The sequence below is a fragment of the Hemiscyllium ocellatum genome, chromosome 21 (genome assembly GCF_020745735.1).
Source record: "Hemiscyllium ocellatum isolate sHemOce1 chromosome 21, sHemOce1.pat.X.cur, whole genome shotgun sequence".
In the NCBI taxonomy this organism is placed as follows: Eukaryota; Metazoa; Chordata; class Chondrichthyes; order Orectolobiformes; family Hemiscylliidae; genus Hemiscyllium; species Hemiscyllium ocellatum.
The window spans coordinates 11,470,951-11,496,965 of NC_083421.1; the positions used below are offsets into that span (position 1 = coordinate 11,470,951).

The window sequence follows — 26,015 nt, forward strand, 5'->3', positions numbered from 1 at the left end:
AAGATGATGTTCTTGAAACTCTTCCCTGCTTCCAATTCCCGGAGCAAGGTGGGACGGATTTCGCTCGGAGCCGGTCTCAGCTGATAAGGCACACGCTGCACGTTTCATCGGATGGTTCGTACGTGGAAGTCTGTGCTTCCCGCTTCGGGCTTTGTTCTATTGTACACATGGGAGAGGTCAGCAGTTCCAATCCCGGACGAGTTCTTGTTGCTTGTTCTCAGTTTCGCCAAAATGTGCGATCCGCTTTCCAACAAAGCAGCTTCGCTCAATGTGGTTGGACTACCTGACGTGGAGATGGGGCATAGGCTAACACTTGGTCAAAGTGTAAACAAGTGTCTCCGAGTGTTCGCCCACGCCACCCGACTCTGAGTGTATCCCCCCAGCTGCATCATTGCTGAATTCTGGGTGTGAAACTTCAGGAAGCGGTGAAGTGGTTGGAGACAGGTTCACAGGAAAGGTGCAATGTTTGAGGAATGTCAGCAATGAAGAGAGATTGGGAAGTAGAGACACTTCTCCTAGGAGAACAGAAAGCTGAAAGCTGGTCTGATTGAAGCTTCCCAAGTCATAGGGGATCTGGACAGAGGAAATACGGGAGTGAAAATGCTGCCACACCTGAAAGGATCGAGAACAATTAGACAGAGATTTGAAGTCTCCAGGAAAAGGAGTAAAAGTGCCATGAGGAAGACTGTTTTCACACAGGGAGTGGTTCGGGTCTGTGAGCGAGCTGCATGTTGCTGCATGTGCGCCCCGTCCCCGTCAGTGTTCCTCTGGAACGCAACTCTGTTCTCCTCGCTGCATTTTTAATCAGCTTTCTGATTGTGAGACACAGAATTTATAGCAAACGTTTACAGTGTGATGGAACTGAAATTATAGATTGAAAAATACCTTGATTGTTTGTTCTGTCTCTCATCTGTTAGAATGTCCGTGATAGGTTCACTTCTTTCATATGTAAATCGCAAAACATCTCTTTCAAAGAGTTACATTCTCAAGTGAACCTTAACAACTGGCGTCAGCCCAGATAATGTATTGGGTATTAGCACCTCTGTGTGCTGCTCTCTGTATCAAAATGTTTGCACTGATTCTAATCTAAAACAATGAATTAACACTATCTTACATGGATTCATGCAGTTTTTGAGCAAAGCATCTGAACTGATCCCTCTCTTCATTTAATTTTCAACTTAACTTCAGCCCTAACATCATCCTGATATAATTCCCCTTGCTTAAGATTTAAACGATCGGCTTCGGGCCAACCTTCTCTCCCTCGAAGTAAATGGGAAACTCAGTTACAGAGGGGGTCCTGCACTCTGAGGTCATGAATTACCTCTGTTTCATTTTCCTGGTTGCGTCTAGAAAGTACTACTCTAATCAATTAATAATTTATCTTGATCAACGAGCAGCGCTCCTAAAGCTTGTGATTTCAAATAAACCTGATATGGTGAGACTTCTGACTTTGTCCATGTCAGTCCAACACCAGCATCTCCACATCGGAATCATGAATGAGATTGGTTGGCATAGTTGGAAAAGTAAGGTAGTTTGATAAGTTATGTGATAGCAATATATACAACGGGATTCAAAAGGGATCACAGTGAGTGATAGCATTCTCAGAATTTGGTAAATCACTGTACACAGTGAGGCAGGAAGGTGCACAATTCAGGAAAGTTTCCCACCCACAAACAAACGACAATGAGGAATGTAACTGTTGGGACAGTCTTTCTTGGAATCAGATTGTGAAATTTGGATGTGACTCTAACTGCAATTGGTTAGGACTGCAATTTGGAAATGACTCTAACTGCAACTGCATCGGTTTTAATGAGCACACCGATGTAGGCAAGTGCGGTGATGATTAGCAAACCCGGAAGAGGAAATACTCGCCTTCAAGATCATGTCAGAAATATTCAGTGATTCAGAGGAACGAGAAGATTGTTCTCCGGGAGCATACCAATAAAATCAGTCCATGAGCCATGGAGTTTAGAATAATGAGAGTTGGGGAGAATATCTTCATCCACAAAAATGAATCATCGTGTTGAATTCAACTCAGGGAAAAATGAAGTGATGCACACAAACGGGACACTGACATAGAAAGACAGCACACGATATATAGGAGAGGTTTTTATTGAAGTGTCGATTTCCGAATCCTAATGGCAGTTTATTGTCCTTATTCAAGCTGCAGTAGAAGTGATAATATCCCAAAGTGAGGTGGTTGAATCTCACTTACGTTTTGAAACAGTTGAGAGTCATTTTGATCCTGTTGGTCTCAGCAGTTGTTTATTTTAATGAGACAAATGTTCCAAGCAAAGCCGAAGATAACATTGACACGGTTCAATGAAATAAATGTAATAGCTTTTTGATAATGACATCGAGCTGTGTGAGTTTGTCGCCAGTTGAGTAAAGAAATACCAAGCAAACATGAGTTGGCCGCAATGAAAGTGGAAGCTGTCGGCCGTTTGGAAGCATTTTCGAGCTGAACAAGAAGCACCTGCGCATGTTTCTCCCCAGATATTTCTAGAAGTTTCAAATCGTTGCAGGATAAGCTGGTTGATGGCCGAGGTATTGTTCAGGAAAGGTCATCAGTCAATGCAGAGAAAGTTGCATTTTTCAGTAGACTGTCTGACCATGAGTAGATAAAACTGCTCCTGGCGAGGGTCGAACTCACAACCTCGGCATTGCGCACGCCGCCATACTGCTGTATAAGTACCGCGCGCTGACCGATTGCGCCACTGGAGCTGCACGTTTATTGCCGTCCCAATATCACGAGTTATACCTCAGCGGTTGACAAAGAGGCCCTGGTGGAAGATGTTCCGGTTGTATTCACATGTGGTTCCGCACTTATTTGAGGAATTTGCTTTATTACACAGTGCGGAACTGGATTGATGTTGAAAAATGTATTTTCAATATTTTCCTCCATTGTTCTCTCAGCCATTGAGGCCTTTAGTCAGTAGAAACATGACAACCTCATTGTCGGGTTGACTCAATTACTGATCGCCACCGTATCTTGGGCACCAAGTTCGCGAAGTTGATCTTGCTCGGAGTTTTGGCATCACAAACAGAAACATACCCTGGCTGTGGAGTAAATGAACGACCTTTTAGATTGGAGATCAGGAGAAACCTCTTCAGCCAGAGAGTGGTGGAATTCAAAAAGCTGTCGAGGCCAGTGGGTGATTGAGTCCATTTAAGATTGAGATGGATTGGTTCTTGAGTATCAAGGGGATCCAGGCTTACAGGGAGCAAGCGGGAGAATGGAATTGAGGAACTTAATAACCATGATTGAATGGAGGAGCGTACTCGATGGGCTGAATGGCGTGAATACTGCTCCTATGTCTAATGGTCTTACGGTCTATTCACCAAGTCAACAAAAGGAAGAATATTTTCGTTTTAAACATAACAAATGCAAATAACACATGCAGCCACTCAGCCCATCGAGCCCCGCCTCGCCGTTCAGTGAGATCATAGGCGGCCTCCTAATCATCGCTACTTTTCTGTACTATCCCCTGAGCTCTTGGTGTTTTCAATCCGTCGAAAACTACCAATCTCATTTGCAACCTCTGAGGCCCCGAATTCCATAAATTCTTCCCACTCTGAGTTCCCTCATCTCAGTGCGGGATTTGGTGAGTTTTCCTGGTGTTGTGTCTCTGGTGCTGCTCTTGGCATCCCCTCCAGCCCTGCACTTATTTGATGTTTCCTGGCGGCAGATTGCGTGGCGCCGAGATTGTTCAATAGTTGGTATTCTGTGTTGTTTCAAATCCTGGTCATGATCGTGTGTACTGCTCCATTTTCTTTCTCTTAACACGTGCAGCCGGAACACAGTTTGCGAATCAATTAATATTGCAATCAAACCTTTACAAGGAGGCGTGTGAAAATGCCGCAGTTGTCAGATCAAGTCTCACTCAAAGCAGTGTTTATGAACATAGATCAGGGCTTCTCGGAACATCAGGCGCAGGCAAATGACAGAGAGTGAAATTCAGTGATAGAGAACAGACCCCAGTTTCCAGCTTTGTGGATCTTTCAAAAACTCTTCATGTCCCAAGTGGAGGAAAATGGTTGAATAATCCGTCAATGGAAATGACTCTAACTGCAACTGCATCGGTTTTAATGAGCACACCGATGTAGGCAAGTGCGGTGATGATTAGCAAACCCGGAAGAGGAAATACTCGCCTTCAAGATCATGTCAGAAATATTCAGTGATTCAGAGGAACGAGAAGATTGTTCTCCGGGAGCATACCAATAAAATCAGTCCATGAGCCATGGAGTTTAGAATAATGAGAGTTGGGGAGAATATCTTCATCCACAAAAATGAATCATCGTGTTGAATTCAACTCAGGGAAAAATGAAGTGATGCACACAAACGGGACACTGACATAGAAAGACAGCACACGATATATAGGAGAGGTTTTTATTGAAGTGTCGATTTCCGAATCCTAATGGCAGTTTATTGTCCTTATTCAAGCTGCAGTAGAAGTGATAATATCCCAAAGTGAGGTGGTTGAATCTCACTTACGTTTTGAAACAGTTGAGAGTCATTTTGATCCTGTTGGTCTCAGCAGTTGTTTATTTTAATGAGACAAATGTTCCAAGCAAAGCCGAAGATAACATTGACACGGTTCAATGAAATAAATGTAATAGCTTTTTGATAATGACATCGAGCTGTGTGAGTTTGTCGCCAGTTGAGTAAAGAAATACCAAGCAAACATGAGTTGGCCGCAATGAAAGTGGAAGCTGTCGGCCGTTTGGAAGCATTTTCGAGCTGAACAAGAAGCACCTGCGCATGTTTCTCCCCAGATATTTCTAGAAGTTTCAAATCGTTGCAGGATAAGCTGGTTGATGGCCGAAGTATTGTTCAGGAAAGGTCATCAGTCAATGCAGAGAAAGTTGCATTTTTCAGTAGACTGTCTGACCATGAGTTGATAAAACTGCTCCAGGTGAGGCTCGAACTCACAACCTCGGCATTGCGCACGCCGCCATACTGCTGTATAAGTACCGCGCGCTGACCGATTGCGCCACTGGAGCTGCACGTTTATTGCCGTCCCAATATCACGAGTTATACCTCAGCGGTTGACAAAGAGGCCCTGGTGGAAGATGTTCCGGTTGTATTCACATGTGGTTCCGCACTTATTTGAGGAATTTGCTTTATTACACAGTGCGGAACTGGATTGATGTTGAAAAATGTATTTTCAATATTTTCCTCCATTGTTCTCTCAGCCATTGAGGCCTTTAGTCAGTAGAAACATGACAACCTCATTGTCGGGTTGACTCAATTACTGATCGCCACCGTATCTTGGGCACCAAGTTCGCGAAGTTGATCTTGCTCGGAGTTTTGGCATCACAAACAGAAACATACCCTGGCTGTGGAGTAAATGAACGACCTTTTAGATTGGAGATCAGGAGAAACCTCTTCAGCCAGAGAGTGGTGGAATTCAAAAAGCTGTCGAGGCCAGTGGGTGATTGAGTCCATTTAAGATTGAGATGGATTGGTTCTTGAGTATCAAGGGGATCCAGGCTTACAGGGAGCAAGCGGGAGAATGGAATTGAGGAACTTAATAACCATGATTGAATGGAGGAGCGTACTCGATGGGCTGAATGGCGTGAATACTGCTCCTATGTCTAATGGTCTTACGGTCTATTCACCAAGTCAACAAAAGGAAGAATATTTTCGTTTTAAACATAACAAATGCAAATAACACATGCAGCCACTCAGCCCATCGAGCCCCGCCTCGCCGTTCAGTGAGATCATAGGCGGCCTCCTAATCATCGCTACTTTTCTGTACTATCCCCTGAGCTCTTGGTGTTTTCAATCCGTCGAAAACTACCAATCTCATTTGCAACCTCTGAGGCCCCGAATTCCATAAATTCTTCCCACTCTGAGTTCCCTCATCTCAGTGCGGGATTTGGTGAGTTTTCCTGGTGTTGTGTCTCTGGTGCTGCTCTTGGCATCCCCTCCAGCCCTGCACTTATTTGATGTTTCCTGGCGGCAGATTGCGTGGCGCCGAGATTGTTCAATAGTTGGTATTCTGTGTTGTTTCAAATCCTGGTCATGATCGTGTGTACTGCTCCATTTTCTTTCTCTAAACACGTGCAGCCGGAACACAGTTTGCGAATCAATTAATATTGCAATCAAACCTTTACAAGGAGGCGTGTGAAAATGCCGCAGTTGTCAGATCAAGTCTCACTCAAAGCAGTGTTTATGAACATAGATCAGGGCTTCTCGGAACATCAGGCTCAGGCAAGTGAGAGAGAGTGAAATTCAGTGATAGAGAACAGACCCCAGTTTCCAGCTTTGTGGATCTTTCAAAAACTCTTCATGTCCCAAGTGGAGGAAAATGGTTGAATAATCCGTCAATGGAAATGACTCTAACTGCAACTGCATCGGTTTTAATGAGCACACCGATGTAGGCAAGTGCGGTGATGATTAGCAAACCCGGAAGAGGAAATACTCGCCTTCAAGATCATGTCAGAAATATTCAGTGATTCAGAGGAACGAGAAGATTGTTCTCCGGGAGCATACCAATAAAATCAGTCCATGAGCCATGGAGTTTAGAATAATGAGAGTTGGGGAGAATATCTTCATCCACAAAAATGAATCATCGTGTTGAATTCAACTCAGGGAAAAATGAAGTGATGCACACAAACGGGACACTGACATAGAAAGACAGCACACGATATATAGGAGAGGTTTTTATTGAAGTGTCGATTTCCGAATCCTAATGGCAGTTTATTGTCCTTATTCAAGCTGCAGTAGAAGTGATAATATCCCAAAGTGAGGTGGTTGAATCTCACTTACGTTTTGAAACAGTTGAGAGTCATTTTGATCCTGTTGGTCTCAGCAGTTGTTTATTTTAATGAGACAAATGTTCCAAGCAAAGCCGAAGATAACATTGACACGGTTCAATGAAATAAATGTAATAGCTTTTTGATAATGACATCGAGCTGTGTGAGTTTGTCGCCAGTTGAGTAAAGAAATACCAAGCAAACATGAGTTGGCCGCAATGAAAGTGGAAGCTGTCGGCCGTTTGGAAGCATTTTCGAGCTGAACAAGAAGCACCTGCGCATGTTTCTCCCCAGATATTTCTAGAAGTTTCAAATCGTTGCAGGATAAGCTGGTTGATGGCCGAAGTATTGTTCAGGAAAGGTCATCAGTCAATGCAGAGAAAGTTGCATTTTTCAGTAGACTGTCTGACCATGAGTTGATAAAACTGCTCCAGGTGAGGCTCGAACTCACAACCTCGGCATTGCGCACGCCGCCATACTGCTGTATAAGTACCGCGCGCTGACCGATTGCGCCACTGGAGCTGCACGTTTATTGCCGTCCCAATATCACGAGTTATACCTCAGCGGTTGACAAAGAGGCCCTGGTGGAAGATGTTCCGGTTGTATTCACATGTGGTTCCGCACTTATTTGAGGAATTTGCTTTATTACACAGTGCGGAACTGGATTGATGTTGAAAAATGTATTTTCAATATTTTCCTCCATTGTTCTCTCAGCCATTGAGGCCTTTAGTCAGTAGAAACATGACAACCTCATTGTCGGGTTGACTCAATTACTGATCGCCACCGTATCTTGGGCACCAAGTTCGCGAAGTTGATCTTGCTCGGAGTTTTGGCATCACAAACAGAAACATACCCTGGCTGTGGAGTAAATGAACGACCTTTTAGATTGGAGATCAGGAGAAACCTCTTCAGCCAGAGAGTGGTGGAATTCAAAAAGCTGTCGAGGCCAGTGGGTGATTGAGTCCATTTAAGATTGAGATGGATTGGTTCTTGAGTATCAAGGGGATCCAGGCTTACAGGGAGCAAGCGGGAGAATGGAATTGAGGAACTTAATAACCATGATTGAATGGAGGAGCGTACTCGATGGGCTGAATGGCGTGAATACTGCTCCTATGTCTAATGGTCTTACGGTCTATTCACCAAGTCAACAAAAGGAAGAATATTTTCGTTTTAAACATAACAAATGCAAATAACACATGCAGCCACTCAGCCCATCGAGCCCCGCCTCGCCGTTCAGTGAGATCATAGGCGGCCTCCTAATCATCGCTACTTTTCTGTACTATCCCCTGAGCTCTTGGTGTTTTCAATCCGTCGAAAACTACCAATCTCATTTGCAACCTCTGAGGCCCCGAATTCCATAAATTCTTCCCACTCTGAGTTCCCTCATCTCAGTGCGGGATTTGGTGAGTTTTCCTGGTGTTGTGTCTCTGGTGCTGCTCTTGGCATCCCCTCCAGCCCTGCACTTATTTGATGTTTCCTGGCGGCAGATTGCGTGGCGCCGAGATTGTTCAATAGTTGGTATTCTGTGTTGTTTCAAATCCTGGTCATGATCGTGTGTACTGCTCCATTTTCTTTCTCTAAACACGTGCAGCCGGAACACAGTTTGCGAATCAATTAATATTGCAATCAAACCTTTACAAGGAGGCGTGTGAAAATGCCGCAGTTGTCAGATCAAGTCTCACTCAAAGCAGTGTTTATGAACATAGATCAGGGCTTCTCGGAACATCAGGCTCAGGCAAGTGAGAGAGAGTGAAATTCAGTGATAGAGAACAGACCCCAGTTTCCAGCTTTGTGGATCTTTCAAAAACTCTTCATGTCCCAAGTGGAGGAAAATGGTTGAATAATCCGTCAATGGAAATGACTCTAACTGCAACTGCATCGGTTTTAATGAGCACACCGATGTAGGCAAGTGCGGTGATGATTAGCAAACCCGGAAGAGGAAATACTCGCCTTCAAGATCATGTCAGAAATATTCAGTGATTCAGAGGAACGAGAAGATTGTTCTCCGGGAGCATACCAATAAAATCAGTCCATGAGCCATGGAGTTTAGAATAATGAGAGTTGGGGAGAATATCTTCATCCACAAAAATGAATCATCGTGTTGAATTCAACTCAGGGAAAAATGAAGTGATGCACACAAACGGGACACTGACATAGAAAGACAGCACACGATATATAGGAGAGGTTTTTATTGAAGTGTCGATTTCCGAATCCTAATGGCAGTTTATTGTCCTTATTCAAGCTGCAGTAGAAGTGATAATATCCCAAAGTGAGGTGGTTGAATCTCACTTACGTTTTGAAACAGTTGAGAGTCATTTTGATCCTGTTGGTCTCAGCAGTTGTTTATTTTAATGAGACAAATGTTCCAAGCAAAGCCGAAGATAACATTGACACGGTTCAATGAAATAAATGTAATAGCTTTTTGATAATGACATCGAGCTGTGTGAGTTTGTCGCCAGTTGAGTAAAGAAATACCAAGCAAACATGAGTTGGCCGCAATGAAAGTGGAAGCTGTCGGCCGTTTGGAAGCATTTTCGAGCTGAACAAGAAGCACCTGCGCATGTTTCTCCCCAGATATTTCTAGAAGTTTCAAATCGTTGCAGGATAAGCTGGTTGATGGCCGAAGTATTGTTCAGGAAAGGTCATCAGTCAATGCAGAGAAAGTTGCATTTTTCAGTAGACTGTCTGACCATGAGTTGATAAAACTGCTCCAGGTGAGGCTCGAACTCACAACCTCGGCATTGCGCACGCCGCCATACTGCTGTATAAGTACCGCGCGCTGACCGATTGCGCCACTGGAGCTGCACGTTTATTGCCGTCCCAATATCACGAGTTATACCTCAGCGGTTGACAAAGAGGCCCTGGTGGAAGATGTTCCGGTTGTATTCACATGTGGTTCCGCACTTATTTGAGGAATTTGCTTTATTACACAGTGCGGAACTGGATTGATGTTGAAAAATGTATTTTCAATATTTTCCTCCATTGTTCTCTCAGCCATTGAGGCCTTTAGTCAGTAGAAACATGACAACCTCATTGTCGGGTTGACTCAATTACTGATCGCCACCGTATCTTGGGCACCAAGTTCGCGAAGTTGATCTTGCTCGGAGTTTTGGCATCACAAACAGAAACATACCCTGGCTGTGGAGTAAATGAACGACCTTTTAGATTGGAGATCAGGAGAAACCTCTTCAGCCAGAGAGTGGTGGAATTCAAAAAGCTGTCGAGGCCAGTGGGTGATTGAGTCCATTTAAGATTGAGATGGATTGGTTCTTGAGTATCAAGGGGATCCAGGCTTACAGGGAGCAAGCGGGAGAATGGAATTGAGGAACTTAATAACCATGATTGAATGGAGGAGCGTACTCGATGGGCTGAATGGCGTGAATACTGCTCCTATGTCTAATGGTCTTACGGTCTATTCACCAAGTCAACAAAAGGAAGAATATTTTCGTTTTAAACATAACAAATGCAAATAACACATGCAGCCACTCAGCCCATCGAGCCCCGCCTCGCCGTTCAGTGAGATCATAGGCGGCCTCCTAATCATCGCTACTTTTCTGTACTATCCCCTGAGCTCTTGGTGTTTTCAATCCGTCGAAAACTACCAATCTCATTTGCAACCTCTGAGGCCCCGAATTCCATAAATTCTTCCCACTCTGAGTTCCCTCATCTCAGTGCGGGATTTGGTGAGTTTTCCTGGTGTTGTGTCTCTGGTGCTGCTCTTGGCATCCCCTCCAGCCCTGCACTTATTTGATGTTTCCTGGCGGCAGATTGCGTGGCGCCGAGATTGTTCAATAGTTGGTATTCTGTGTTGTTTCAAATCCTGGTCATGATCGTGTGTACTGCTCCATTTTCTTTCTCTAAACACGTGCAGCCGGAACACAGTTTGCGAATCAATTAATATTGCAATCAAACCTTTACAAGGAGGCGTGTGAAAATGCCGCAGTTGTCAGATCAAGTCTCACTCAAAGCAGTGTTTATGAACATAGATCAGGGCTTCTCGGAACATCAGGCTCAGGCAAGTGAGAGAGAGTGAAATTCAGTGATAGAGAACAGACCCCAGTTTCCAGCTTTGTGGATCTTTCAAAAACTCTTCATGTCCCAAGTGGAGGAAAATGGTTGAATAATCCGTCAATGGAAATGACTCTAACTGCAACTGCATCGGTTTTAATGAGCACACCGATGTAGGCAAGTGCGGTGATGATTAGCAAACCCGGAAGAGGAAATACTCGCCTTCAAGATCATGTCAGAAATATTCAGTGATTCAGAGGAACGAGAAGATTGTTCTCCGGGAGCATACCAATAAAATCAGTCCATGAGCCATGGAGTTTAGAATAATGAGAGTTGGGGAGAATATCTTCATCCACAAAAATGAATCATCGTGTTGAATTCAACTCAGGGAAAAATGAAGTGATGCACACAAACGGGACACTGACATAGAAAGACAGCACACGATATATAGGAGAGGTTTTTATTGAAGTGTCGATTTCCGAATCCTAATGGCAGTTTATTGTCCTTATTCAAGCTGCAGTAGAAGTGATAATATCCCAAAGTGAGGTGGTTGAATCTCACTTACGTTTTGAAACAGTTGAGAGTCATTTTGATCCTGTTGGTCTCAGCAGTTGTTTATTTTAATGAGACAAATGTTCCAAGCAAAGCCGAAGATAACATTGACACGGTTCAATGAAATAAATGTAATAGCTTTTTGATAATGACATCGAGCTGTGTGAGTTTGTCGCCAGTTGAGTAAAGAAATACCAAGCAAACATGAGTTGGCCGCAATGAAAGTGGAAGCTGTCGGCCGTTTGGAAGCATTTTCGAGCTGAACAAGAAGCACCTGCGCATGTTTCTCCCCAGATATTTCTAGAAGTTTCAAATCGTTGCAGGATAAGCTGGTTGATGGCCGAAGTATTGTTCAGGAAAGGTCATCAGTCAATGCAGAGAAAGTTGCATTTTTCAGTAGACTGTCTGACCATGAGTTGATAAAACTGCTCCAGGTGAGGCTCGAACTCACAACCTCGGCATTGCGCACGCCGCCATACTGCTGTATAAGTACCGCGCGCTGACCGATTGCGCCACTGGAGCTGCACGTTTATTGCCGTCCCAATATCACGAGTTATACCTCAGCGGTTGACAAAGAGGCCCTGGTGGAAGATGTTCCGGTTGTATTCACATGTGGTTCCGCACTTATTTGAGGAATTTGCTTTATTACACAGTGCGGAACTGGATTGATGTTGAAAAATGTATTTTCAATATTTTCCTCCATTGTTCTCTCAGCCATTGAGGCCTTTAGTCAGTAGAAACATGACAACCTCATTGTCGGGTTGACTCAATTACTGATCGCCACCGTATCTTGGGCACCAAGTTCGCGAAGTTGATCTTGCTCGGAGTTTTGGCATCACAAACAGAAACATACCCTGGCTGTGGAGTAAATGAACGACCTTTTAGATTGGAGATCAGGAGAAACCTCTTCAGCCAGAGAGTGGTGGAATTCAAAAAGCTGTCGAGGCCAGTGGGTGATTGAGTCCATTTAAGATTGAGATGGATTGGTTCTTGAGTATCAAGGGGATCCAGGCTTACAGGGAGCAAGCGGGAGAATGGAATTGAGGAACTTAATAACCATGATTGAATGGAGGAGCGTACTCGATGGGCTGAATGGCGTGAATACTGCTCCTATGTCTAATGGTCTTACGGTCTATTCACCAAGTCAACAAAAGGAAGAATATTTTCGTTTTAAACATAACAAATGCAAATAACACATGCAGCCACTCAGCCCATCGAGCCCCGCCTCGCCGTTCAGTGAGATCATAGGCGGCCTCCTAATCATCGCTACTTTTCTGTACTATCCCCTGAGCTCTTGGTGTTTTCAATCCGTCGAAAACTACCAATCTCATTTGCAACCTCTGAGGCCCCGAATTCCATAAATTCTTCCCACTCTGAGTTCCCTCATCTCAGTGCGGGATTTGGTGAGTTTTCCTGGTGTTGTGTCTCTGGTGCTGCTCTTGGCATCCCCTCCAGCCCTGCACTTATTTGATGTTTCCTGGCGGCAGATTGCGTGGCGCCGAGATTGTTCAATAGTTGGTATTCTGTGTTGTTTCAAATCCTGGTCATGATCGTGTGTACTGCTCCATTTTCTTTCTCTAAACACGTGCAGCCGGAACACAGTTTGCGAATCAATTAATATTGCAATCAAACCTTTACAAGGAGGCGTGTGAAAATGCCGCAGTTGTCAGATCAAGTCTCACTCAAAGCAGTGTTTATGAACATAGATCAGGGCTTCTCGGAACATCAGGCTCAGGCAAGTGAGAGAGAGTGAAATTCAGTGATAGAGAACAGACCCCAGTTTCCAGCTTTGTGGATCTTTCAAAAACTCTTCATGTCCCAAGTGGAGGAAAATGGTTGAATAATCCGTCAATGGAAATGACTCTAACTGCAACTGCATCGGTTTTAATGAGCACACCGATGTAGGCAAGTGCGGTGATGATTAGCAAACCCGGAAGAGGAAATACTCGCCTTCAAGATCATGTCAGAAATATTCAGTGATTCAGAGGAACGAGAAGATTGTTCTCCGGGAGCATACCAATAAAATCAGTCCATGAGCCATGGAGTTTAGAATAATGAGAGTTGGGGAGAATATCTTCATCCACAAAAATGAATCATCGTGTTGAATTCAACTCAGGGAAAAATGAAGTGATGCACACAAACGGGACACTGACATAGAAAGACAGCACACGATATATAGGAGAGGTTTTTATTGAAGTGTCGATTTCCGAATCCTAATGGCAGTTTATTGTCCTTATTCAAGCTGCAGTAGAAGTGATAATATCCCAAAGTGAGGTGGTTGAATCTCACTTACGTTTTGAAACAGTTGAGAGTCATTTTGATCCTGTTGGTCTCAGCAGTTGTTTATTTTAATGAGACAAATGTTCCAAGCAAAGCCGAAGATAACATTGACACGGTTCAATGAAATAAATGTAATAGCTTTTTGATAATGACATCGAGCTGTGTGAGTTTGTCGCCAGTTGAGTAAAGAAATACCAAGCAAACATGAGTTGGCCGCAATGAAAGTGGAAGCTGTCGGCCGTTTGGAAGCATTTTCGAGCTGAACAAGAAGCACCTGCGCATGTTTCTCCCCAGATATTTCTAGAAGTTTCAAATCGTTGCAGGATAAGCTGGTTGATGGCCGAAGTATTGTTCAGGAAAGGTCATCAGTCAATGCAGAGAAAGTTGCATTTTTCAGTAGACTGTCTGACCATGAGTTGATAAAACTGCTCCAGGTGAGGCTCGAACTCACAACCTCGGCATTGCGCACGCCGCCATACTGCTGTATAAGTACCGCGCGCTGACCGATTGCGCCACTGGAGCTGCACGTTTATTGCCGTCCCAATATCACGAGTTATACCTCAGCGGTTGACAAAGAGGCCCTGGTGGAAGATGTTCCGGTTGTATTCACATGTGGTTCCGCACTTATTTGAGGAATTTGCTTTATTACACAGTGCGGAACTGGATTGATGTTGAAAAATGTATTTTCAATATTTTCCTCCATTGTTCTCTCAGCCATTGAGGCCTTTAGTCAGTAGAAACATGACAACCTCATTGTCGGGTTGACTCAATTACTGATCGCCACCGTATCTTGGGCACCAAGTTCGCGAAGTTGATCTTGCTCGGAGTTTTGGCATCACAAACAGAAACATACCCTGGCTGTGGAGTAAATGAACGACCTTTTAGATTGGAGATCAGGAGAAACCTCTTCAGCCAGAGAGTGGTGGAATTCAAAAAGCTGTCGAGGCCAGTGGGTGATTGAGTCCATTTAAGATTGAGATGGATTGGTTCTTGAGTATCAAGGGGATCCAGGCTTACAGGGAGCAAGCGGGAGAATGGAATTGAGGAACTTAATAACCATGATTGAATGGAGGAGCGTACTCGATGGGCTGAATGGCGTGAATACTGCTCCTATGTCTAATGGTCTTACGGTCTATTCACCAAGTCAACAAAAGGAAGAATATTTTCGTTTTAAACATAACAAATGCAAATAACACATGCAGCCACTCAGCCCATCGAGCCCCGCCTCGCCGTTCAGTGAGATCATAGGCGGCCTCCTAATCATCGCTACTTTTCTGTACTATCCCCTGAGCTCTTGGTGTTTTCAATCCGTCGAAAACTACCAATCTCATTTGCAACCTCTGAGGCCCCGAATTCCATAAATTCTTCCCACTCTGAGTTCCCTCATCTCAGTGCGGGATTTGGTGAGTTTTCCTGGTGTTGAGTCTCTGGTGCTGCTCTTGGCATCCCCTCCAGCCCTGCACTTATTTGATGTTTCCTGGCGGCAGATTGCGTGGCGCCGAGATTGTTCAATAGTTGGTATTCTGTGTTGTTTCAAATCCTGGTCATGATCGTGTGTACTGCTCCATTTTCTTTCTCTTAACACGTGCAGCCGGAACACAGTTTGCGAATCAATTAATATTGCAATCAAACCTTTACAAGGAGGCGTGTGAAAATGCCGCAGTTGTCAGATCAAGTCTCACTCAAAGCAGTGTTTATGAACATAGATCAGGGCTTCTCGGAACATCAGGCTCAGGCAAGTGAGAGAGAGTGAAATTCAGTGATAGAGAACAGACCCCAGTTTCCAGCTTTGTGGATCTTTCAAAAACTCTTCATGTCCCAAGTGGAGGAAAATGGTTGAATAATCCGTCAATGGAAATGACTCTAACTGCAACTGCATCGGTTTTAATGAGCACACCGATGTAGGCAAGTGCGGTGATGATTAGCAAACCCGGAAGAGGAAATACTCGCCTTCAAGATCATGTCAGAAATATTCAGTGATTCAGAGGAACGAGAAGATTGTTCTCCGGGAGCATACCAATAAAATCAGTCCATGAGCCATGGAGTTTAGAATAATGAGAGTTGGGGAGAATATCTTCATCCACAAAAATGAATCATCGTGTTGAATTCAACTCAGGGAAAAATGAAGTGATGCACACAAACGGGACACTGACATAGAAAGACAGCACACGATATATAGGAGAGGTTTTTATTGAAGTGTCGATTTCCGAATCCTAATGGCAGTTTATTGTCCTTATTCAAGCTGCAGTAGAAGTGATAATATCCCAAAGTGAGGTGGTTGAATCTCACTTACGTTTTGAAACAGTTGAGAGTCATTTTGATCCTGTTGGTCTCAGCAGTTGTTTATTTTAATGAGACAAATGTTCCAAGCAAAGCCGAAGATAACATTGACACGGTTCAATGAAATAAATGTAATAGCTTTTTGATAATGACATCGAGCTGTGTGAGTTTGTCGCCAGTTGAGTAAAGAAATACCAAGCAAACATGAGTTGGCCGCAATGAAAGTGGAAGCTGTCGGCCGTTTGGAAGCATTTTCGAGCTGAACAAGAAGCACCTGCGCATGTTTCTCCCCAGATATTTCTAGAAGTTTCAAATCGTTGCAGGATAAGCTGGTTGATGGCCGAAGTATTGTTCAGGAAAGGTCATCAGTCAATGCAGAGAAAGTTGCATTTTTCAGTAGACTGTCTGACCATGAGTTGATAAAACTGCTCCAGGTGAGGCTCGAACTCACAACCTCGGCATTGCGCACGCCGCCATACTGCTGTATAAGTACCGCGCGCTGACCGATTGCGCCACTGGAGCTGCACGTTTATTGCCGTCCCAATATCACGAGTTATACCTCAGCGGTTGACAAAGAGGCCCTGGTGGAAGATGTTCCGGTTGTATTCACATGTGGTTCCGCACTTATTTGAGGAATTTGCTTTATTACACAGTGCGGAACTGGATTGATGTTGAAAAATGTATTTTCAATATTTTCCTCCATTGTTCTCTCAGCCATTGAGGCCTTTAGTCAGTAGAAACATGACAACCTCATTGTCGGGTTGACTCAATTACTGATCGCCACCGTATCTTGGGCACCAAGTTCGCGAAGTTGATCTTGCTCGGAGTTTTGGCATCACAAACAGAAACATACCCTGGCTGTGGAGTAAATGAACGACCTTTTAGATTGGAGATCAGGAGAAACCTCTTCAGCCAGAGAGTGGTGGAATTCAAAAAGCTGTCGAGGCCAGTGGGTGATTGAGTCCATTTAAGATTGAGATGGATTGGTTCTTGAGTATCAAGGGGATCCAGGCTTACAGGGAGCAAGCGGGAGAATGGAATTGAGGAACTTAATAACCATGATTGAATGGAGGAGCGTACTCGATGGGCTGAATGGCGTGAATACTGCTCCTATGTCTAATGGTCTTACGGTCTATTCACCAAGTCAACAAAAGGAAGAATATTTTCGTTTTAAACATAACAAATGCAAATAACACATGCAGCCACTCAGCCCATCGAGCCCCGCCTCGCCGTTCAGTGAGATCATAGGCGGCCTCCTAATCATCGCTACTTTTCTGTACTATCCCCTGAGCTCTTGGTGTTTTCAATCCGTCGAAAACTACCAATCTCATTTGCAACCTCTGAGGCCCCGAATTCCATAAATTCTTCCCACTCTGAGTTCCCTCATCTCAGTGCGGGATTTGGTGAGTTTTCCTGGTGTTGAGTCTCTGGTGCTGCTCTTGGCATCCCCTCCAGCCCTGCACTTATTTGATGTTTCCTGGCGGCAGATTGCGTGGCGCCGAGATTGTTCAATAGTTGGTATTCTGTGTTGTTTCAAATCCTGGTCATGATCGTGTGTACTGCTCCATTTTCTTTCTCTTAACACGTGCAGCCGGAACACAGTTTGCGAATCAATTAATATTGCAATCAAACCTTTACAAGGAGGCGTGTGAAAATGCCGCAGTTGTCAGATCAAGTCTCACTCAAAGCAGTGTTTATGAACATAGATCAGGGCTTCTCGGAACATCAGGCTCAGGCAAGTGAGAGAGAGTGAAATTCAGTGATAGAGAACAGACCCCAGTTTCCAGCTTTGTGGATCTTTCAAAAACTCTTCATGTCCCAAGTGGAGGAAAATGGTTGAATAATCCGTCAATGGAAATGACTCTAACTGCAACTGCATCGGTTTTAATGAGCACACCGATGTAGGCAAGTGCGGTGATGATTAGCAAACCCGGAAGAGGAAATACTCGCCTTCAAGATCATGTCAGAAATATTCAGTGATTCAGAGGAACGAGAAGATTGTTCTCCGGGAGCATACCAATAAAATCAGTCCATGAGCCATGGAGTTTAGAATAATGAGAGTTGGGGAGAATATCTTCATCCACAAAAATGAATCATCGTGTTGAATTCAACTCAGGGAAAAATGAAGTGATGCACACAAACGGGACACTGACATAGAAAGACAGCACACGATATATAGGAGAGGTTTTTATTGAAGTGTCGATTTCCGAATCCTAATGGCAGTTTATTGTCCTTATTCAAGCTGCAGTAGAAGTGATAATATCCCAAAGTGAGGTGGTTGAATCTCACTTACGTTTTGAAACAGTTGAGAGTCATTTTGATCCTGTTGGTCTCAGCAGTTGTTTATTTTAATGAGACAAATGTTCCAAGCAAAGCCGAAGATAACATTGACACGGTTCAATGAAATAAATGTAATAGCTTTTTGATAATGACATCGAGCTGTGAGAGTTTGTCGCCAGTTGAGTAAAGAAATACCAAGCAAACATGAGTTGGCCGCAATGAAAGTGGAAGCTGTCGGCCGTTTGGAAGCATTTTCGAGCTGAACAAGAAGCACCTGCGCATGTTTCTCCCCAGATATTTCTAGAAGTTTCAAATCGTTGCAGGATAAGCTGGTTGATGGCCGAAGTATTGTTCAGGAAAGGTCATCAGTCAATGCAGAGAAAGTTGCATTTTTCAGTAGACTGTCTGACCATGAGTTGATAAAACTGCTCCAGGTGAGGCTCGAACTCACAACCTCGGCATTGCGCACGCCGCCATACTGCTGTATAAGTACCGCGCGCTGACCGATTGCGCCACTGGAGCTGCACGTTTATTGCCGTCCCAATATCACGAGTTATACCTCAGCGGTTGACAAAGAGGCCCTGGTGGAAGATGTTCCGGTTGTATTCACATGTGGTTCCGCACTTATTTGAGGAATTTGCTTTATTACACAGTGCGGAACGGGATTGATGTTGAAAAATGTATTTTCAATATTTTCCTCCATTGTTCTCTCAGCCATTGAGGCCTTTAGTCAGTAGAAACATGACAACCTCATTGTCGGGTTGACTCAATTACTGATCGCCACCGTATCTTGGGCACCAAGTTCGCGAAGTTGATCTTGCTCGGAGTTTTGGCATCACAAACAGAAACGTACCCTGGCTGTGGAGTAAATGAACGACCTTTTAGATTGGAGATCAGGAGAAACCTCTTCAGCCAGAGAGTGGTGGAATTCAAAAAGCTGTCGAGGCCAGTGGGTGATTGAGTCCATTTAAGATTGAGATGGATTGGTTCTTGAGTATCAAGGGGATCCAGGCTTACAGGGAGCAAGCGGGAGAATGGAATTGAGGAACTTAATAACCATGATTGAATGGAGGAGCGTACTCGATGGGCTGAATGGCGTGAATACTGCTCCTATGTCTAATGGTCTTACGGTCTATTCACCAAGTCAACAAAAGGAAGAATATTTTCGTTTTAAACATAACAAATGCAAATAACACATGCAGCCACTCAGCCCATCGAGCCCCGCCTCGCCGTTCAGTGAGATCATAGGCGGCCTCCTAATCATCGCTACTTTTCTGTACTATCCCCTGAGCTCTTGGTGTTTTCAATCCGTCGAAAACTACCAATCTCATTTGCAACCTCTGAGGCCCCGAATTCCATAAATTCTTCCCACTCTGAGTTCCCTCATCTCAGTGCGGGATTTGGTGAGTTTTCCTGGTGTTGTGTCTCTGGTGCTGCTCTTGGCATCCCCTCCAGCCCTGCACTTATTTGATGTTTCCTGGCGGCAGATTGCGTGGCGCCGAGATTGTTCAATAGTTGGTATTCTGTGTTGTTTCAAATCCTGGTCATGATCGTGTGTACTGCTCCATTTTCTTTCTCTAAACACGTGCAGCCGGAACACAGTTTGCGAATCAATTAATATTGCAATCAAACCTTTACAAGGAGGCGTGTGAAAATGCCGCAGTTGTCAGGTCAAGTCTCACTCAAAGCAGTGTTTATGAACATAGATCAGGGCTTCTCGGAACATCAGGCTCAGGCAAATGACAGTGAGTGAAATTCAGTGATAGAGAACAGACCCCAGTTTCCAGCTTTGTGGATCTTTCAAAAACTCTTCATGTCCCAAGTGGAGGAAAATGATTGAATAATCCGTCAATGGAAATGACTCTAACTGCAACTGCATCGGTTTTAATGAGCACACCGATGTAGGCAAGTGCGGTGATGATTAGCAAACCCGGAAGAGGAAATACTCGCCTTCAAGATCATGTCAGAAATATTCAGTGATTCAGAGGAACGAGAAGATTGTTCTCCGGGAGCATACCAATAAAATCAGTCCATGAGCCATGGAGTTTAGAATAATGAGAGTTGGGGAGAATATCTTCATCCACAAAAATGAATCATCGTGTTGAATTCAACTCAGGGAAAAATGAAGTGATGCACACAAACGGGACACTGACATAGAAAGACAGCACACGATATATAGGAGAGGTTTTTATTGAAGTGTCGATTTCCGAATCCTAATGGCAGTTTATTGTCCTTATTCAAGCTGCAGTAGAAGTGATAATATCCCAAAGTGAGGTGGTTGAATCTCACTTACGTTTTGAAACAGTTGAGAGTCATTTTGATCCTGTTGGTCTCAGCAGTTGTTTATTTTAATGAGACAAATGTTCCAAGCAAAGCCGAAGATAACATTGACACGGTTCAATGAAATAAATGTAATAGCTTTTTGATAATGACATCGAGCTGTGTGAGTTTGTCGCCAGTTGAGTAAAGAAATACCAAGCAAACATGAGTTGGCCGCAATGAAAGTGGAAGCTGTCGGCCGTTTGGAAGCATTTTCGAGCTGAACAAGAAGCACCTGCGCATGTTTCTCCCCAGATATTTCTAGAAGTTTCAAATCGTTGCAGGATAAGCTGGTTGATGGCCGAAGTATTGTTCAGGAAAGGTCATCAGTCAATGCAGAGAAAGTTGCATTTTTCAGTAGACTGTCTGACCATGAGTTGATAAAACTGCTCCAGGTGAGGCTCGAACTCACAACCTCGGCATTGCGCACGCCGCCATACTGCTGTATAAGTACCGCGCGCTGACCGATTGCGCCACTGGAGCTGCACGTTTATTGCCGTCCCAATATCACGAGTTATACCTCAGCGGTTGACAAAGAGGCCCTGGTGGAAGATGTTCCGGTTGTATTCACATGTGGTTCCGCACTTATTTGAGGAATTTGCTTTATTACACAGTGCGGAACTGGATTGATGTTGAAAAATGTATTTTCAATATTTTCCTCCATTGTTCTCTCAGCCATTGAGGCCTTTAGTCAGTAGAAACATGACAACCTCATTGTCGGGTTGACTCAATTACTGATCGCCACCGTATCTTGGGCACCAAGTTCGCGAAGTTGATCTTGCTCGGAGTTTTGGCATCACAAACAGAAACATACCCTGGCTGTGGAGTAAATGAACGACCTTTTAGATTGGAGATCAGGAGAAACCTCTTCAGCCAGAGAGTGGTGGAATTCAAAAAGCTGTCGAGGCCAGTGGGTGATTGAGTCCATTTAAGATTGAGATGGATTGGTTCTTGAGTATCAAGGGGATCCAGGCTTACAGGGAGCAAGCGGGAGAATGGAATTGAGGAACTTAATAACCATGATTGAATGGAGGAGCGTACTCGATGGGCTGAATGGCGTGAATACTGCTCCTATGTCTAATGGTCTTACGGTCTATTCACCAAGTCAACAAAAGGAAGAATATTTTCGTTTTAAACATAACAAATGCAAATAACACATGCAGCCACTCAGCCCATCGAGCCCCGCCTCGCCGTTCAGTGAGATCATAGGCGGCCTCCTAATCATCGCTACTTTTCTGTACTATCCCCTGAGCTCTTGGTGTTTTCAATCCGTCGAAAACTACCAATCTCATTTGCAACCTCTGAGGCCCCGAATTCCATAAATTCTTCCCACTCTGAGTTCCCTCATCTCAGTGCGGGATTTGGTGAGTTTTCCTGGTGTTGTGTCTCTGGTGCTGCTCTTGGCATCCCCTCCAGCCCTGCACTTATTTGATGTTTCCTGGCGGCAGATTGCGTGGCGCCGAGATTGTTCAATAGTTGGTATTCTGTGTTGTTTCAAATCCTGGTCATGATCGTGTGTACTGCTCCATTTTCTTTCTCTAAACACGTGCAGCCGGAACACAGTTTGCGAATCAATTAATATTGCAATCAAACCTTTACAAGGAGGCGTGTGAAAATGCCGCAGTTGTCAGATCAAGTCTCACTCAAAGCAGTGTTTATGAACATAGATCAGGGCTTCTCGGAACATCAGGCTCAGGCAAGTGAGAGAGAGTGAAATTCAGTGATAGAGAACAGACCCCAGTTTCCAGCTTTGTGGATCTTTCAAAAACTCTTCATGTCCCAAGTGGAGGAAAATGGTTGAATAATCCGTCAATGGAAATGACTCTAACTGCAACTGCATCGGTTTTAATGAGCACACCGATGTAGGCAAGTGCGGTGATGATTAGCAAACCCGGAAGAGGAAATACTCGCCTTCAAGATCATGTCAGAAATATTCAGTGATTCAGAGGAACGAGAAGATTGTTCTCCGGGAGCATACCAATAAAATCAGTCCATGAGCCATGGAGTTTAGAATAATGAGAGTTGGGGAGAATATCTTCATCCACAAAAATGAATCATCGTGTTGAATTCAACTCAGGGAAAAATGAAGTGATGCACACAAACGGGACACTGACATAGAAAGACAGCACACGATATATAGGAGAGGTTTTTATTGAAGTGTCGATTTCCGAATCCTAATGGCAGTTTATTGTCCTTATTCAAGCTGCAGTAGAAGTGATAATATCCCAAAGTGAGGTGGTTGAATCTCACTTACGTTTTGAAACAGTTGAGAGTCATTTTGATCCTGTTGGTCTCAGCAGTTGTTTATTTTAATGAGACAAATGTTCCAAGCAAAGCCGAAGATAACATTGACACGGTTCAATGAAATAAATGTAATAGCTTTTTGATAATGACATCGAGCTGTGTGAGTTTGTCGCCAGTTGAGTAAAGAAATACCAAGCAAACATGAGTTGGCCGCAATGAAAGTGGAAGCTGTCGGCCGTTTGGAAGCATTTTCGAGCTGAACAAGAAGCACCTGCGCATGTTTCTCCCCAGATATTTCTAGAAGTTTCAAATCGTTGCAGGATAAGCTGGTTGATGGCCGAAGTATTGTTCAGGAAAGGTCATCAGTCAATGCAGAGAAAGTTGCATTTTTCAGTAGACTGTCTGACCATGAGTTGATAAAACTGCTCCAGGTGAGGCTCGAACTCACAACCTCGGCATTGCGCACGCCGCCATACTGCTGTATAAGTACCGCGCGCTGACCGATTGCGCCACTGGAGCTGCACGTTTACTGCCGTCCCAATATCACGAGTTATACCTCAGCGGTTGACAAAGAGGCCCTGGTGGAAGATGTTCCGGTTGTATTCACATGTGGTTCCGCACTTATTTGAGGAATTTGCTTTATTACACAGTGCGGAACTGGATTGATGTTGAAAAATGTATTTTCAATATTTTCCTCCATTGTTCTCTCAGCCATTGAGGCCTTTAGTCAGTAGAAACATGACAACCTCATTGTCGGGTTGACTCAATTACTGATCGCCACCGTATCTTGGGCACCAAGTTCGCGAAGTTGATCTTGCTCGGAGTTTTGGCATCACAAACAGAAACATACCCTGGCTGTGGAGTAAATGAACGACCTTTTAGATTGGAGATCAGGAGAAACCTCTTCAGCCAGAGAGTGGTGGAATTCAAAAAGCTGTCGAGGCCAGTGGGTGATTGAGTCCATTTAAGATTGAGATGGATTGGTTCTTGAGTATCAAGGGGATCCAGGCTTACAGGGAGCAAGCGGGAGAATGGAATTGAGGAACTTAATAACCATGATTGAATGGAGGAGCGTACTCGATGGGCTGAATGGCGTGAATACTGCTCCTATGTCTAATGGTCTTACGGTCTATTCACCAAGTCAACAAAAGGAAGAATATTTTCGTTTTAAACATAACAAATGCAAATAACACATGCAGCCACTCAGCCCATCGAGCCCCGCCTCGCCGTTCAGTGAGATCATAGGCGGCCTCCTAATCATCGCTACTTTTCTGTACTATCCCCTGAGCTCTTGGTGTTTTCAATCCGTCGAAAACTACCAATCTCATTTGCAACCTCTGAGGCCCCGAATTCCATAAATTCTTCCCACTCTGAGTTCCCTCATCTCAGTGCGGGATTTGGTGAGTTTTCCTGGTGTTGTGTCTCTGGTGCTGCTCTTGGCATCCCCTCCAGCCCTGCACTTATTTGATGTTTCCTGGCGGCAGATTGCGTGGCGCCGAGATTGTTCAATAGTTGGTATTCTGTGTTGTTTCAAATCCTGGTCATGATCGTGTGTACTGCTCCATTTTCTTTCTCTAAACACGTGCAGCCGGAACACAGTTTGCGAATCAATTAATATTGCAATCAAACCTTTACAAGGAGGCGTGTGAAAATGCCGCAGTTGTCAGATCAAGTCTCACTCAAAGCAGTGTTTATGAACATAGATCAGGGCTTCTCGGAACATCAGGCTCAGGCAAGTGAGAGAGAGTGAAATTCAGTGATAGAGAACAGACCCCAGTTTCCAGCTTTGTGGATCTTTCAAAAACTCTTCATGTCCCAAGTGGAGGAAAATGGTTGAATAATCCGTCAATGGAAATGACTCTAACTGCAACTGCATCGGTTTTAATGAGCACACCGATGTAGGCAAGTGCGGTGATGATTAGCAAACCCGGAAGAGGAAATACTCGCCTTCAAGATCATGTCAGAAATATTCAGTGATTCAGAGGAACGAGAAGATTGTTCTCCGGGAGCATACCAATAAAATCAGTCCATGAGCCATGGAGTTTAGAATAATGAGAGTTGGGGAGAATATCTTCATCCACAAAAATGAATCATCGTGTTGAATTCAACTCAGGGAAAAATGAAGTGATGCACACAAACGGGACACTGACATAGAAAGACAGCACACGATATATAGGAGAGGTTTTTATTGAAGTGTCGATTTCCGAATCCTAATGGCAGTTTATTGTCCTTATTCAAGCTGCAGTAGAAGTGATAATATCCCAAAGTGAGGTGGTTGAATCTCACTTACGTTTTGAAACAGTTGAGAGTCATTTTGATCCTGTTGGTCTCAGCAGTTGTTTATTTTAATGAGACAAATGTTCCAAGCAAAGCCGAAGATAACATTGACACGGTTCAATGAAATAAATGTAATAGCTTTTTGATAATGACATCGAGCTGTGTGAGTTTGTCGCCAGTTGAGTAAAGAAATACCAAGCAAACATGAGTTGGCCGCAATGAAAGTGGAAGCTGTCGGCCGTTTGGAAGCATTTTCGAGCTGAACAAGAAGCACCTGCGCATGTTTCTCCCCAGATATTTCTAGAAGTTTCAAATCGTTGCAGGATAAGCTGGTTGATGGCCGAAGTATTGTTCAGGAAAGGTCATCAGTCAATGCAGAGAAAGTTGCATTTTTCAGTAGACTGTCTGACCATGAGTTGATAAAACTGCTCCAGGTGAGGCTCGAACTCACAACCTCGGCATTGCGCACGCCGCCATACTGCTGTATAAGTACCGCGCGCTGACCGATTGCGCCACTGGAGCTGCACGTTTACTGCCGTCCCAATATCACGAGTTATACCTCAGCGGTTGACAAAGAGGCCCTGGTGGAAGATGTTCCGGTTGTATTCACATGTGGTTCCGCACTTATTTGAGGAATTTGCTTTATTACACAGTGCGGAACTGGATTGATGTTGAAAAATGTATTTTCAATATTTTCCTCCATTGTTCTCTCAGCCATTGAGGCCTTTAGTCAGTAGAAACATGACAACCTCATTGTCGGGTTGACTCAATTACTGATCGCCACCGTATCTTGGGCACCAAGTTCGCGAAGTTGATCTTGCTCGGAGTTTTGGCATCACAAACAGAAACATACCCTGGCTGTGGAGTAAATGAACGACCTTTTAGATTGGAGATCAGGAGAAACCTCTTCAGCCAGAGAGTGGTGGAATTCAAAAAGCTGTCGAGGCCAGTGGGTGATTGAGTCCATTTAAGATTGAGATGGATTGGTTCTTGAGTATCAAGGGGATCCAGGC

At 44.1% G+C, this 26,015-nt stretch overlaps 11 non-coding genes across 11 annotated transcripts; all 11 read right to left on the minus strand.

The window, feature by feature from the left end:
• Positions 1–2,628: 2,628 nt before the first annotated feature.
• trnai-uau (transfer RNA isoleucine (anticodon UAU)) lies at positions 2,629–2,724 on the minus strand. The gene is made up of 2 exons: positions 2,687–2,724; positions 2,629–2,664 (listed from the first exon to the last, which is right to left on the minus strand). It is a non-coding gene; the product is annotated as a tRNA-Ile (tRNA).
• A 2,184-nt stretch (positions 2,725–4,908) lies between these two features.
• On the minus strand, positions 4,909–5,004 carry trnai-uau (transfer RNA isoleucine (anticodon UAU)). Its single transcript has 2 exons — positions 4,967–5,004; positions 4,909–4,944 (listed from the first exon to the last, which is right to left on the minus strand). It is a non-coding gene; the product is annotated as a tRNA-Ile (tRNA).
• A 2,184-nt stretch (positions 5,005–7,188) lies between these two features.
• On the minus strand, positions 7,189–7,284 carry trnai-uau (transfer RNA isoleucine (anticodon UAU)). Its single transcript has 2 exons — positions 7,247–7,284; positions 7,189–7,224 (listed from the first exon to the last, which is right to left on the minus strand). It is a non-coding gene; the product is annotated as a tRNA-Ile (tRNA).
• Positions 7,285–9,468: 2,184 nt separating this feature from the next.
• On the minus strand, positions 9,469–9,564 carry trnai-uau (transfer RNA isoleucine (anticodon UAU)). Its single transcript has 2 exons — positions 9,527–9,564; positions 9,469–9,504 (listed from the first exon to the last, which is right to left on the minus strand). It is a non-coding gene; the product is annotated as a tRNA-Ile (tRNA).
• A 2,184-nt stretch (positions 9,565–11,748) lies between these two features.
• Positions 11,749–11,844, minus strand: trnai-uau (transfer RNA isoleucine (anticodon UAU)). Its single transcript has 2 exons — positions 11,807–11,844; positions 11,749–11,784 (listed from the first exon to the last, which is right to left on the minus strand). It is a non-coding gene; the product is annotated as a tRNA-Ile (tRNA).
• A 2,184-nt stretch (positions 11,845–14,028) lies between these two features.
• trnai-uau (transfer RNA isoleucine (anticodon UAU)) lies at positions 14,029–14,124 on the minus strand. Its single transcript has 2 exons — positions 14,087–14,124; positions 14,029–14,064 (listed from the first exon to the last, which is right to left on the minus strand). It is a non-coding gene; the product is annotated as a tRNA-Ile (tRNA).
• A 2,184-nt stretch (positions 14,125–16,308) lies between these two features.
• On the minus strand, positions 16,309–16,404 carry trnai-uau (transfer RNA isoleucine (anticodon UAU)). Its single transcript has 2 exons — positions 16,367–16,404; positions 16,309–16,344 (listed from the first exon to the last, which is right to left on the minus strand). It is a non-coding gene; the product is annotated as a tRNA-Ile (tRNA).
• A 2,184-nt stretch (positions 16,405–18,588) lies between these two features.
• trnai-uau (transfer RNA isoleucine (anticodon UAU)) lies at positions 18,589–18,684 on the minus strand. The gene is made up of 2 exons: positions 18,647–18,684; positions 18,589–18,624 (listed from the first exon to the last, which is right to left on the minus strand). It is a non-coding gene; the product is annotated as a tRNA-Ile (tRNA).
• A 2,184-nt stretch (positions 18,685–20,868) lies between these two features.
• trnai-uau (transfer RNA isoleucine (anticodon UAU)) lies at positions 20,869–20,964 on the minus strand. The gene is made up of 2 exons: positions 20,927–20,964; positions 20,869–20,904 (listed from the first exon to the last, which is right to left on the minus strand). It is a non-coding gene; the product is annotated as a tRNA-Ile (tRNA).
• Positions 20,965–23,148: 2,184 nt separating this feature from the next.
• Positions 23,149–23,244, minus strand: trnai-uau (transfer RNA isoleucine (anticodon UAU)). The gene is made up of 2 exons: positions 23,207–23,244; positions 23,149–23,184 (listed from the first exon to the last, which is right to left on the minus strand). It is a non-coding gene; the product is annotated as a tRNA-Ile (tRNA).
• A 2,184-nt stretch (positions 23,245–25,428) lies between these two features.
• Positions 25,429–25,524, minus strand: trnai-uau (transfer RNA isoleucine (anticodon UAU)). Its single transcript has 2 exons — positions 25,487–25,524; positions 25,429–25,464 (listed from the first exon to the last, which is right to left on the minus strand). It is a non-coding gene; the product is annotated as a tRNA-Ile (tRNA).
• Positions 25,525–26,015: the final 491 nt, after the last annotated feature.